The following is a 13,909-nucleotide window of genomic DNA, read 5'->3' on the forward strand; positions in this document are numbered from 1 at the left end:
CAAACGATATTAGATAGTAGATTAAGACAATTAAAGCAGGTTGGCATAAAAACCGAAACAACAAAAACAGATGTGTCCGAGCCAAAACTACGAGGACAGAAGGGAGCCTCGAGTGTGATTAACGTTGCTTAGCAGGGATCATGTCTACAAAATAAAAGTGAAAGGGATTTCAAGTGGAAACTTGCTGAGACAAAACAAATGGAAGACTGCTTGTCAGACATATAATGATGCACCGCAATGTCTCCGCAAATTCGGCCAAACTGCAGCGATTATATCTGCGCTGCAAATCGTTGACAGCACAAAACTGTCGGCGGTTCCTTGGGACTAATCCATGATGTCACTCGCTTTAGAGTTTAAAAAAAGTTGCTATGATAATGAGATACATTCCTGCTGTGGCTGATAACACTTTCGTTTTTCTTCTTTTTTTTTTTTTTTTTTGTCAAGCACACCTATGTTGACACCTCCGGTGGGATCATTTCTGATAAAGCAGCAGATTAAATATTTGTGTGACAAAATGGTGACAAAGTGAGAAAAGATTCAATTAAATAAGAAAATTAGCTAAACATACTCCTTGGTACATTGAACTGATTGTGAGCACACTTTTATTGCACCTAATCAGTGCACAGAAATAACGAGAAAAGCAATAATAATATTCTGTAAAGTCGATCAAGCAGCAAGCGGGGGGAAAAGACAAGTGAAATACTGCATTTTCCGTCTTATCTTCGAAAGGCAGAAGCGAGCATACTGATTTGAGTGTGCATAAATTTGCTGCATTCCTGACACATTCAAATATAATACACTCCCTTTCGAGTCTACAAAACCATTAAAAGGCAACACTTTTACCTCATAAATCTCATTATGGAAATTGGCTTTAGAGTGTCATCTTTGCTCCAACATATCCTGCAGTTATTACAATTCCGATGTCATGAGTAAATGTTAGCTTTAAATAATAAAACACAGAGACTTCAAATCTCCTTTTTTATGCTCCCGGATATTTTTGCAGTGCTTATTCTTCGAGGGGGAATAATTGCGAGGACTTCACTGAATACATATTCCATATGAGTTGAAATTCAACAGAAGCAGTGCCATACAATGGTACAACCCTCAAACATTTTTGATGCAACTTCTCATTTGGTCGTGGAAGAGTAGGAGACAAGCTCAGTGGACTTGAGAATAGAGGCGGGGTAACGCCTATTCATACAGAGAGATATTTAGATCCTTACATATAATGTTCTGCATGTGTCATTAATGAAACTTGCCAATACAGTGGACCCCTGCTACTTGCGGGTAAAACGAACCAAGCAGGACCTTCAACAGCGGAAATCCATGTAAAATTGATGCCTAATGAATTGCACTGGAAAAAGTAAGTAAGAGCTTATTTTAATTCATCGAAATAATTATTAAAAAAAAAAAAAACACTGTCAAATATTCATGAAAACGTGGGGAAAATATAGGAAACTGAAAATTACATCCCCAAAAATAAATGATAAAAAAAAAATACAAAAATTAGAAATGAGTATCATGATTATTTTTTAAATATTTTTTCCTACTTCATATTATTCAATTGATTGGTTATATTTAATTTGCACCAATTATAGTTCCTCTTCCAGTTATCTTGTATACATGCAATACAATAACAAGTGCTTATCGATGGAGGGTACTCTAATGTTATTCTAATTAATAATTCCCGTAATTTTTTTCCCCCCAAAAATGAAGGCTGGGTGGGTGCATCGCATAAATGGTCACTTAAAAATGTGATTTCCTTTGTTTTAATTCGACACCATTCAAGGAAGATTGATCCATCAGCTACACAAGCCAAGTTTTGACGCATAGATGCTCATTTTTATATCAGGCATATTCTTACTTTATAATTATCGTAACGGGACAAGCTACAGGGCGGGAGTAAGTTGGCTGTTAGCAGCCTGTGCCTGTTGCAGCTAACAGCAGCTTGTGCTAGCTGAGGTTGTTACCGCATTATTGTCAATAATTAAAGGAATGAAAACTATTGAAAGAATGTATTTACCTTTGAGTGGTGCTTGTTATGCTCATATTCCCTTGTCAGGGTCGCATAGGCTAGGCTAGCTTCGTATTTCTTGATTATCTCCAGCTTCGTTTTATTATAAATCAACTTCTTACTTCTCTCTTTAACATCACTTGCAATCTCGGGACCCATGGCTAACCCATTCAAGCTTGAATTAAGCAGTAAAATGCACTACGAATCCGTTCTTTTTTTAACCACTTGCGATAGAACAAAACTTTACCATAGCAGACCAGCATCTCCGCGAGGAGACACTGACCAATAGCAGAACCGGCATTGTAGTGACGCGTTGCATGGATCCAGTAAGTGCAATTACCTAAAAACGCCTGCTGATGGAGACAAAACAACACAAATACAGCCAACCCCCCTAGGGTCATGACAGTTGTTTTTGTCTCAAAGCCTGGAAAATACCGTAAAGAGGGTACAAAAAAACTCAGTATTTCACATCGCAACATGAAAAAAACGTAAGCCAGGGACACTGTAACACAGGGGTCCACTGTATTTCCATACTAATACTGCGCAACCCTGAGAAAAGTCTTGGATGTGACTCTTTTATTTGACTTTGGAATACATTCATTCATGTTGATGAAAAGCTTGCAATTTCAAAAGACAAAAGCACTCAGAGGTTTGAGCATTATCCGAGTGCTACCTCTTTTCCTCCTCTCATCTGACGACAGCAGCTGGAGCTTAAATACTGCAAATCGTAGTTCAGACAGTGATGCCAATTGATTTGACCCTTTCTACTACAACTGACCACTCAGCTGCTATCCATTTCTCAGGGCTCAAATGTGTGTTAATAGAAATGTACTCTTCATCCAGATAAAGATAAGAATCCACACTGAAATACAGGGCCGCCACACAGACACAGACTCCTAGCGCACACCCACAAGCACTGAATCATGAATGAGACCAGACACCCACTTGCTGCAGAAACGAGACAAGACTAGTAAAAATGGCATAAGATGCTGCATCTTTTATCACCTGAGCTGTGACTTCACTTGATCTGCAGACACCCGCTTGATCAGTGTTTTGCACTGAGTGCCTTCAGGTTATTTAATTAAAATTCATTTTCTATTCCCATTGAGATTGCTGGTAATCGTAAAATTTCCTGACCCCACACACATGAATCAAACTCGCTACGGCAGCAGCTCAATGACAGACTGGTCCAGATAGTGGCATCCAATCGGATTGTGTCTCATAGCTGTGGGGTGCAATGACACTAAATGTCCAAAAATGACAGCACTTGAGCTTCACTTGTTTTTCAGATTATGTCACAACATCGCAAAACAACCAGGTAAGGTTTCGCATGTATGCTCACTGGCATTAGATACAGTATACAATGTTCCCTCAACACTTCGCACTTCTCTTTTGCTGCTTCAGTACTTTCAGTACTTTTACTTCAGTATGTGGTTTTTTTTTTCTAACACCTTGGCCCAGCTGTTGGAGGCACCTGGCTGGCTCTTTATCTTGTAATGTGCAATGAATTGCTGAATGAAAAAGCAGGTCGGGACGGTGGGGCTTCGAACGCTTTTGGCAAGCATGAGAGTGAATGCCAAGCCTTCACTTTGCCGGCAAACAAAAGTCAAATTTGGTTATTATTATGCAGTTTAGCAGCTGGGCTTGTCTTAGTCTTCTTTTAAAGATAACTCTGACATCTGCTTCAAATGAATGCACTTTTGCTTAAAAGTAAACCACTACCAATGATTCTAGATCGACCCAATGACGGCATTATCAAGGCTTCACAGCTCTTAAAGGCTGAGCCCTTGTGGCTGTGAGTCAGAGAGTTGTGCAGAGACAGACTGGGGGGCAAATCCCATTTTGCCGAATTCACTTATTGTGACTGTTTTCCGGTCCCAGGGTTAGGGTTAGGGTTAGGAGTTAGGATTAGGCAGCACCGTGCCGTGCCTTCGCGATCTGCTCAGCTTCTTTCACAGATCTGCATGAGAATCAGAAACTATTGTCCCTTGGGAAGAAATTGATGTTTCAGCACGAACATACAAAGGATAGGATACACAATGACAATATCTGCATTGTGTAAACTGTTGAAGATTTACACATCATACCAGACATAGTATCAGACCAAATTTGACTCCCTTCATCTTTTCATTCAACTCTGGATTAAGGCTGCAGGCTATCGAATTGTTTTGGTGTCTGGATATCCTACAGAAAATGTGACTTGAGTCCAGATAAAAAAAACACCAATATACTTTTTTGGTTGGTAAAAATCAATTATAAACACAGAAACCAAATAATTTTCCACCTAATTATAAGTACCCAAATGTTATAAATTTTACATGATCAATTATTATTATTATTTTTTTTATTATTTACTTTTTTTTTCTTTTACTTAGACTGTGCTTAACAGTACATGACTTTCTTCTTTAAAAACATTAGATATCAGACTAACCTACTCAGAAGTTATGGCTGGCTGAAACAGTACTTTTGAGTGAGCCTGGCTTTTTAAGAAGTGATCAGTAGGAATAGCGACTGTGTTCTGCTGTCAGTATCAAAGTGTGCAGATTCAAATCATGTCTATTACACCAACCTATTTGCAGTTACCAAGCAGCTAATTTATGCTAGACAAAGCAACTATGAAGCCCGAGCCACAAGTAAACACAAGTGGCACCATATTTCAAAGTCAATGCCAGTGTAACAAAGTCATTTGTTATGCCTGAAGTGATTTGTCAGCGACCTGAACATGGTTTTATAAAAATATTGTGTTGTTTATATCAAGAGGTGGGAGCAACAGTTGCAGTAGAAAGACTAGTCAAATAATTACGCATCAACACCCTCCGGAAACAACTTCATAATAAAAGTGTACTACCCCAATGGTGTCTTATTATTGTTTGGTAAACAAAGCTTTATTTTGAAAATGGCCTTCTCACCAAATTTCCGGCGGGTTTTACTGGTGATTAATTGTTGCTGTGGTTGGCTGGAGATTTTTTTTCTTTCTTTCTTTTTTCCTTATGATGTGTGCTACTAAGCAGGTATCTGGGGGCAGGATTTTTTATTGTTTTGCATTTTTTGTTGTTATTCGTATTCCATAACATTATAGCTCATCGCATTCCTTTGGACGTTCGGCTAGTGTTCTCTACTGCTTTAACAATGTTGGAGGGTAAGATCCACTTCTTCCTCTTCGAAGAACATGACAGCTGTGTGACTTTGAGCTACATTAATGTAAACCACTGTGCTCCACAGTTATTCTACACATGACAGCAAATCAAAACAGAAGTTCACAACATTCAGCAAGATATTCTCATGTCCCCTGCATTTTTCACATCACAAGAATTCAAGGATTGATTTTTCAATCCTATTTGCTGAGCAGTGAAATTTTGTTAAATGTCCATCTCTCATGTACACACTCAATGCCTACATGCAATACTTTAATTGTTCTAGTCATAGTTTAAGTTTGTTTTTTTTTGTTTTGTTTTGTCTTGTTTTTTTTTTGTGTGTTTGTTTTTTTGGGAGGGGGGGGGGGTCACTTTCTCTTGGAACTAACTGTAAAGACAAATGCAACATATGATCTGTTTTCATTGCCACTGTGCCAGAGTGGCACAATTATCTTTGTAAAGGCTGAAATTTTGTTAGCACTGCACATCACAGGATTGCGCTGGTATACCTAATAATGTGGCTAGTGAGATTATGCTCAAAACTTGTTTGAAGTCAGGTTTTTACACGCCAACTAATTTCTGTTCTTCACAAACAGCACACCGTGGCAGCCAACTGAGGAAAATCCAACATATCCGCTCGCCAAGACTAAGCCTCAAAGAGTGGCGCAAAACAAAGAGACTAATAGTGTTTTGATGTAAGCCCACAAGCCGTGAGTGTGACATATCACATGCCAGCTTCCTCATTTCTCCAGACAGGGGCGCTCTGCGAGAGTCCTTGTCCCAATCTCCCCTCTGAACAAGCACAATGGCATATGTTGAAAGGCTCTCTCCGCTTATATTTGCATGTCCAGATTTAAACATACGAGCTGTGGCTGAGTTTGAAATGGAAAAAAAAAATATGGCATTTCTAATAAGGCATTTGCAGCAGACCTTTATTTGAGCTTGAAAAGGAGTAACGGTGGGCCACTAATAAGGATGTCTTGTACAACTAAATGGAAATGCAATACATGATGGTTTTTTAAATCTACCCTTCATGAGTGGTAGATGCTTTTTCAATCAACTTAATGATATGCCTGAGAAATGTTATAATTGCCTTATAAACAGACTCAAAAATGGTGCTTTTGGTTCACAGTTTCATCTCTTACAAATTGGGCTTGAAATTTTATGAGACTGTTCTTTAAATATGGTCACAGGACAGTAATATATCCTAACATTAGGAAAAATGTTATGTTGCAAGGAAAGCTGCATTCAAGTGTTACTGGAGGAAAACAAAACAAAACAAAAAAAACATTTTCTCTGACTGCTGTTTCAGAGCCTTGAGCTGCTGAAGCAACAATACTTTGTCGTACAATAGTCACGGGAACTGCTATGAGCTTGTTAGTGAGCTGAGTGCAGCCTGCCATCATTCCCTTTATAGGGAATTTCGGTATTTTTTTTGACAGTTCAAAGTTCATTTGGAAATGTTGCAGGGGAGAAATGTGGCAAGAGGGAGTCGGCAATGTGAGCTTTTAGATGAAAAGCTGCAGGAGACAGGCTGCAACTTCAACGTCTCAGTGAGGGAAGCAGCTCCTTTCACTGAGTCCTGCTGGCACACTCACAGGAGTCATGTGCTGCATCAGATCAGACTTCACTTTCCCACCAAATATTGGAAAGGGGGCCAATTACTGTCTTTTCTTACTCAAATGGAAATATGATTCTTTGATGTTACTCAAGAATTGGGAAAGTGTTTCTCAATTTCATTCCAATGAAATTGTTATATTGGAAATTACAAGTCAAGAAATCCACTGATACTATTTTCATCAAACATCAATTCAAATGTGCGACATTTTTGCACGTGGCTTGTTACAAGATGCAAAATGAGCGAGCTCTTCTGATCCATGGATTATAGGAGTAAAAGCCGTTAGGTATCACAGAAAGGAAACAAAAACTATTAACTGCTTGTAACATTTCAATAGATTGCTAAGAAAAAGCTACAAAACTACAGACAGGACCACATGTAGCTTAAATGTAGGTTGTTCTGCTTGTGGGGTTATTGACAATATTAAATAAAAAATAAATAAATAAATTGAGTCAACGCTCAAAAGAAGCAGGCCTTTTTGTGCTTGCGTTGAAGCATGTCCAAAAGAGACCTTCAAAATTGCACTTTGAAACAAAAGAAAGATATTATAGGCTTGCAGAGAACCACAAGGGACTAGCTTAGGAGGACATGCGCTCAAAAAGAAAGCTGTTAAGAAAATAAAATGCCAACTGCAAAGTTCTAGTTACTGTATATCATGTCAATCACATCCATGACCTTGTTATGGAAAACATCAATTATTCTGAAGCCCATGTGTGTCACACAAGATATGATGTGGTGTTTATGCTTTACTTTGGTTTATTATTGCAGTATAGCAATGCAATCAGAACGTCTAAATGGCATGTGACAAAAACAACTGCTAAACGTGTATTTACTCTGAGCACATCTTATAGCTCCTTCACAATATTTATTTGTAATTGGCATGCCTAGAGTCAACATAGTGCTCAAGTCCTTGGCAATTTTATATACAGTAGTTTATTATATATTACAGTAAAATGATAACAGTGAAGTAGCATAGGTGTTTCCCTAATGTGCTTGTTTAGTGCCAGACATAGAAAAGCAGTGGTATAGTTTTAAACAGAAGTGCCTTCATTTGAACAAGATTGCATATTAGGGTTGTTTGATTGCTTCAGACTCCATGTTAGGATTGAACCTGGGATTAATCCAGTGCATTATGAGCTGCTATGTGGTGACGGTCCTTTACAAAAGATAAATAAATCTGCAATGCACTGAGGCACGAAGTAGCAAGGGATCACTGTATATGTATACAGTATATACACATATTTTTGTTTTTGGTGGATTACTCACAAGAGTCCCAGGAAAAGGTATTTGGTACTCTCCTTTTTAAAAAAAAAAAAAAAAAAAGTCTTCCTCAATGTTATTCTCAGTGTCACTCCCACATTAAGCGCAACGTCTGTGTGCACATGGTGACGTCGCATTATTCAAGCCTGCATCTTCTAACGGTTTCATAACTCCATCAGTTATGGTTCATTTGGGAAGTCCAACAAAGCCAGAAGTAAATTCTCCATCACTGTGACACTGTAATCCATCTCATTCATACCCTCACGAGAATGATACGCAGCCCCGACAGTCAATCCATTCCGCTTCAGTAAACAAAGAAATATCCTCAAAATAGGAAGACATGGGATGTGCATGCTTAGCTTTATGAAAAATGGAGAGAAAACTATCTCCATGGATTTAAAATTGCGCTGTTGTGCCACGGTGATCAACTTTACGCAGCACTTGAAAGATCTGCTCTGCAGCCATGTGCCGTGCTCAGTTCCACAGTTCAGAGAGCACCAAACAGGAAAAAGAACGTGATCTACATCCAGATTAACATAGAAAATGCACTCCACATGGACAAGACCGTCTTATCCTTTGCTGATAGATTGAATGAATCCAAGAGACCGTATCTCCTTCTCTGTGCCATTGTCATCAAGACAAAAAGAGCAAACGCTTTTCCTGTCATTTGGCACCGTAACGTGTGTACAAATCTATATTACTATTTGAGTCACGATTCTATAAATTCACTTAAAAGTTCAAACAAATACTGTATGTACTCACTCACTGTAAATGATGCATGCAATGAAGTTAACTTTCTACAAATGGAGCTTGTTTTTTTTGGTTGGTTTTTTTTGTTGTTGTTTTTTTATGAGTTGGTAGTCCCTACGCAAGTGCATTTTGACCTTCGAGGGACCCCACGGTGCGGCGCCCGAGCGGAGACGTATGCAGTGGGCTGGGGTGTGCGGCGTTGTTGCAGTGACATGGCGCGTCGCTGAGCCGACACCCAGCATGTAAAATCTGCGGGTTACACAAAGCCTGCTTTGTTAATGCATTGTTTGTCTCGCCACTCAGCAACATTCTCGATTAGCTTGTTTTTCAGCCATAAGCTGTGCTACATTCAAGGGCTCTTTTCATACATGTCAAATAAATGACTGAAAATGTTCAAACCTGTATCAAACGCAACATGTTTGTCTGCTAGCTGCGGACATGAGCGGTAAATCTTGCACCACATTTAAGCGTGCATCAAGTCACAGCACATCTTGGAGCCATTATTCGGGGTAAAAAGCTCAGGCTCAGTTGTTAGCCATCTGTGATTTCTGTCCTCATGAGTTTTGGTTCAATGCACTTTGATCGTATCGTTTAAATCAAAACAGGATTTTGCACATTAAATTACTTTTTGTTATACCCCTAGCAGCTACACATTGTAGAAAAAAAACGAAGGAAGCTGTGTCTTTACCCTTCCATTTTTAGTTGAAAGAAAGAAAGAAAGGGCCCAGTCCCAAAATATTGGTAACATTATACCCAAGTTGTCTTGATGTTAACACAGTCCAACTTTGAGGTGGTCAGATGTGATTGTGTATCACCATTCAAAAAATAAATACAACTACTGAAATATGGCCTTCAGGCCATATTGGCCAACTCAAACTGATACTTTATCGATCTTGTAGGAATTTCTGCAGTATAAAGCTAGCTTCACCATGTGCTTCATGTCCCGCTGCCAGAACAAATCTTTAAATAGATCTTTAAATAAACGTTTTAATTTTACACAGCAGCTTCTGGTTATTGTCTGAAACCCTTCAATGTACATCAGAGTTTCTTGCTTTACAGTATATCTCAGACTGTGTGTGTGTGAACATGTAAACAGCTATGCAAATGAGAAAAGCAGCTCTTGCGCAAAATAACCCAAAGTACTACCTCAGAGCAAATGAGGGTCGCAAATGACCTTAACTAAAGTTATATGATAATACCTGCCATCCAAAAATAAAGTGAAACAGTGTGTTTCTCAGATTAGGGTGATTAGAAACAACTTTTACTCACATTTCAAATATAATTGACGAAAGCTGTTTTTTTCCCCCGCTTGTTACCATAACATGTTGTTTCTGCCTCCAATTTCAGACCTCATGGCACCAACACAAGTGTTTCTACTCCAGAAGACCAAGAAATTGAAGCTAGCTCTAATTTGCTGCAGAGTGAGAAAAGGCTAAAACATGTTTTGTTTTTGTGCGGCAAATTACTTTCATCCCTAACCCCAAAACCATTAAATAGTGCCACAGGGATATTGATATTCTCAGTCATCAATTGTGATCATTGAAAATAGTCAAAAGAAAGATGTGCAAGGATTCTCAAGGATTGCATGAGAAGAACTTTAAATGTAGTTGCTGACATTCGGGTTTTTGGGCAATCAAGTGCAAACACAGTTCAATTAAACACTGAGAGAGATGATGAGCCCAGACTCAATGCAATCCCCTTCTGATTACTGACGGCAAATGAGTTTTGCCAGTACTGTAGCTCTTTAGAGCAATACATGGAACTGTGACCAAACACTGAAAACAAGATATATACACTGTTCACAATAGATTGAGGTCATTGTGAGAGACTCGGTGGATGTCATACATATGGTCTTCCTTTCACTTCAACTATTTTTTTGTATAGGGAGGCAATTGTATTTGGCTGATAAAACACACATCAAATGTGTAGACTTTGCCTTCACTCATGCAAATAACAATCCCTAAATTATTGTGACCCTTATAAGTGAAGAACAGAGCATTTACAAATTACAATGTCAATTTCGCAACTGTTATGGAGGTACATAATTATGCATGCTACATAATGAGCCATACAGTTAAAGATAAATGTACGAGTACAGTATGTGTGCTCAGTGCGTCAGCACATGCATTATTTGTGTGCAGAGGTGAAACTTTGTGTCTGTGTTGAGCAAGCACGATGATAAGCATTTGCTACAATTGAACTTTAAATTGTGCTTAGATGCGAATGGATGTTTGCGTGTTAGTCTATATGTGCTCTTGCGAGTGGCTGGCGACCAGTCCCGGGTGTATCATCCACCCTACTAGCGAATATTGATCAATAGATAGCAATTAGTGAACACACACGCGGTGACCTAAATAATCAAATACAGTTGAAAATATTTACCCGCCGAAGTCCGAGTAGGTGATATTTGTCGAGTTTTATCCCTCCTCGGATATCCATGTTACGCCGCACATGTCCTTTCAGCCTCGCAGCAATGCCGAGCGTGCGTGACAACAAACTCTTCTCACGCTTCTTTTCTTTATCCTCCAGATTCCCGGCGAATGCTCTCCTTCCTCCTTCTTGCAGTTCTGCTCACTCCACGCTCCGCCACTGTGTTGCAGCGGGCTCGTCCGCTGTGATCTAACCCAGCAGTGGATGTCGGAGGTTGGAGCGCCTCTCGCATGTGGCTATTTGGTGTTAGAGATGAGTTGAGGTGTGTTCGCTAGCCGTCTGACGTAGGGCACGAGCGTCCAAGCGGGTTTGGAGCTGGACGACCGCGAGAAAGTCGTGTTGCAATTAAACCTCTAATCCTTTTACCTCAGATTATAAACAATCTGAAGTTTGTTTTTTGTTTGTTTTTAAAGAGAGGTATATGTCAACTCCATTATTTCCATACCTACAATTTTGGCCAGGCTTTTAAAGTTATATACAGTTGCCCTTAAGGGGAAACAGTGAAATAGTTCGACAGTGGATATTATTATTATTATGATTATTATTATCATCATTATTATTATCAGCCATCCATTTTCTAGAGCTGCTTATCCTTACAAGGGTCGCAGGCTTGCTGGTGCCTATGTCAGCCTACTTCAAGCAGGAGGCAGGGGACACCCTCAGCTGGTTGCCAGCCAATTGCAGGGCACACAGAGACGGACAACCATTCACGCACCCAATTACACTTAAGGATCATTTAGTGTGTACGATCCACCTGCCATGCATGTTTTTGGAGTGTGGGAGGAAGCTTGAACTTGGGTCCCTGAACTGTGAGACCGATGTGTTAACCACTGCGCCACCAAGCCACCATAATTTTTACTATTAAAGATAATAATGAAATCCATGAATCTGACCGCGTATCTCCACAAGGGTCCCTGGAGTGCTGGAGCCTATACCAGCACTCTTGGGGCATTGGGCGGGGTACATACACCCTGGAGTGGTGGCCAGCGAATCACAGGTCACAAAAAGATGAGTAAACACTCACTCAAAAAAATTTAAAAATTTAAATTTAAAAATTTAGACCACATACATGCACACATTTGTCAAAAGTCTGCAACAGTTGTGCAGAGGGAGGTATCATCATGCGCAATGAAAGATTTTGAGCACAGAAAAAGATTTTTCTCGCTCGAAATCTGTCATTGCTCTATTAATATACCACTCCCTCTCTCGCTCAACCTCTTGCTCTCTGCTCACTTGGGTTTGTCCACTCTTGGCAGTTACATTATGAATGTGACAAAGCAAGCTGCAAATCACACAAACAAAAAAACTAAGCAAACAAAAAAGGTAATCGCAAACAAAAAAACAAAGACCCCTCACAAGAGAGGAAAAAAGAAGCACCCAATAAAAAGAGTATGCAAGAAAAACAAAACATCAAAAAAAGAGCAAGAAAAAAATAAGCAAGAAAAGGAAGCACTCAAGGAACAAAAAGCAAACAAGAAAAAGATGCATGCAAGAAAACAGAAGCAAAAATAAGTTTTTTCTTTTCCCTCTTTTTAAAAAAAGAGCACTACCGTGATTCAAGCGTTCTCGTCAGCTTCGTTTGTTGACCTTTTGCCTTTGAACACTGCCTACCTGGTTCGAATCCCGCTAGTGACAGATTTTTTTTCTCTTGTTTTTTTTCCCCTTTGTTTAAAAATGTTACGGGGTGAGGAGGCTCACGAGTAAAATGGACCCCAAATCAGACTGGACTAAAAGTTAGAATTGGAATTGTTTAATAACAAAAAGAGCACGTAACACGTGAGGAGAAAAACAAAGGTGAGCCAGAAAGTACCAAATGAAAAGCAAGGTAGAATTTGCACAGCTACAAAGTAATAACTAAGAACATCCATTAAAGATATCAATGGAATGGGGCAACTAGAACCAGCTACTCACAGGGAGGGCGTATCAGCCGTAAGACGCCGTCGGGAGGCAACGGGAGGCATAAATGCAACAATGAAAAATGTTCACGTGGCGTTACTTGGAGAAGAAAACCAAAGCATCAAAAACGTATAGTGCAGACTTGGCCGAAAAGGTAACTTGGGTGGAACGAGGAACTTGGGAACGACGAGGATGTGGCACAATAATCCGACGGCGTCCGACTGTCCGACCTGTCAGTCACATTGAGTGTTGATTACGTTCTATGAGTTTAAAAAAAAAAAAAAAAAAGGATAGCGCGTGAATGTAGGCACCATCGTCGAGTTGCTTAAAAAGGTCAACAAAAAAGCGGTCCGCAAAAAAGACAAAACAAGAAGAAAAATTAAGAAGCTAAAGCTAAAATGTCTAAAATAGGCATTTGCTAATAATGTCAGTTTTGAATTTAGACCAGTACAATCTCGTATTTCCAGGCAATATCGGCATAATATCTACATAATCCATCAATATTACATACTGTTTGATTTTTGCTACTGTCAACTGTTTGTTTCTTTGTTCTTACAAGTTACCCAATCCTACTTTCCAAATAGTGTATACTTCTTAAAAAAAATCATATGCATGCTTTAAATAAACAGTTAAAAAAAAAACAAGAAAACATTCCTTTACACTGAGCAACAGGAAACAGGAAATAACTCTGCATTTAAAAGTCATATTGAAATTTACAGGCACTGCAAAGTCATGCCTGATGCATAATCTTTGCGTACTAATAACATTTTATGTTTATGTGGACAACACTCTTTCTATGTGCCATGT

The 13,909-nt window shown here is 39.2% G+C and overlaps 1 protein-coding gene across 1 annotated transcript in view; it reads right to left on the bottom strand.

The window, feature by feature from the left end:
* The window catches only part of LOC148427583 (contactin-4-like), a 69,903-nt gene extending 58,438 nt beyond the window's left edge, over window positions 1–11,465 (bottom strand). Inside the window, exon 1 of the mRNA XM_088407669.1 lies at window positions 11,159–11,465. The gene's annotated coding sequence lies outside the window, so the exon portion shown is untranslated. The remainder of the gene's footprint in view (window positions 1–11,158) is intronic.
* Between the last annotated feature and the right edge of the window lie 2,444 nt (window positions 11,466–13,909).

This window comes from Hippichthys cyanospilos, chromosome 2 (assembly GCF_059441005.1).
Source record: "Hippichthys cyanospilos isolate Australia breed blue-spotted pipefish chromosome 2, RoL_Hcya_1.0, whole genome shotgun sequence".
NCBI classification, from domain to species: domain Eukaryota; kingdom Metazoa; phylum Chordata; class Actinopteri; order Syngnathiformes; family Syngnathidae; genus Hippichthys; species Hippichthys cyanospilos.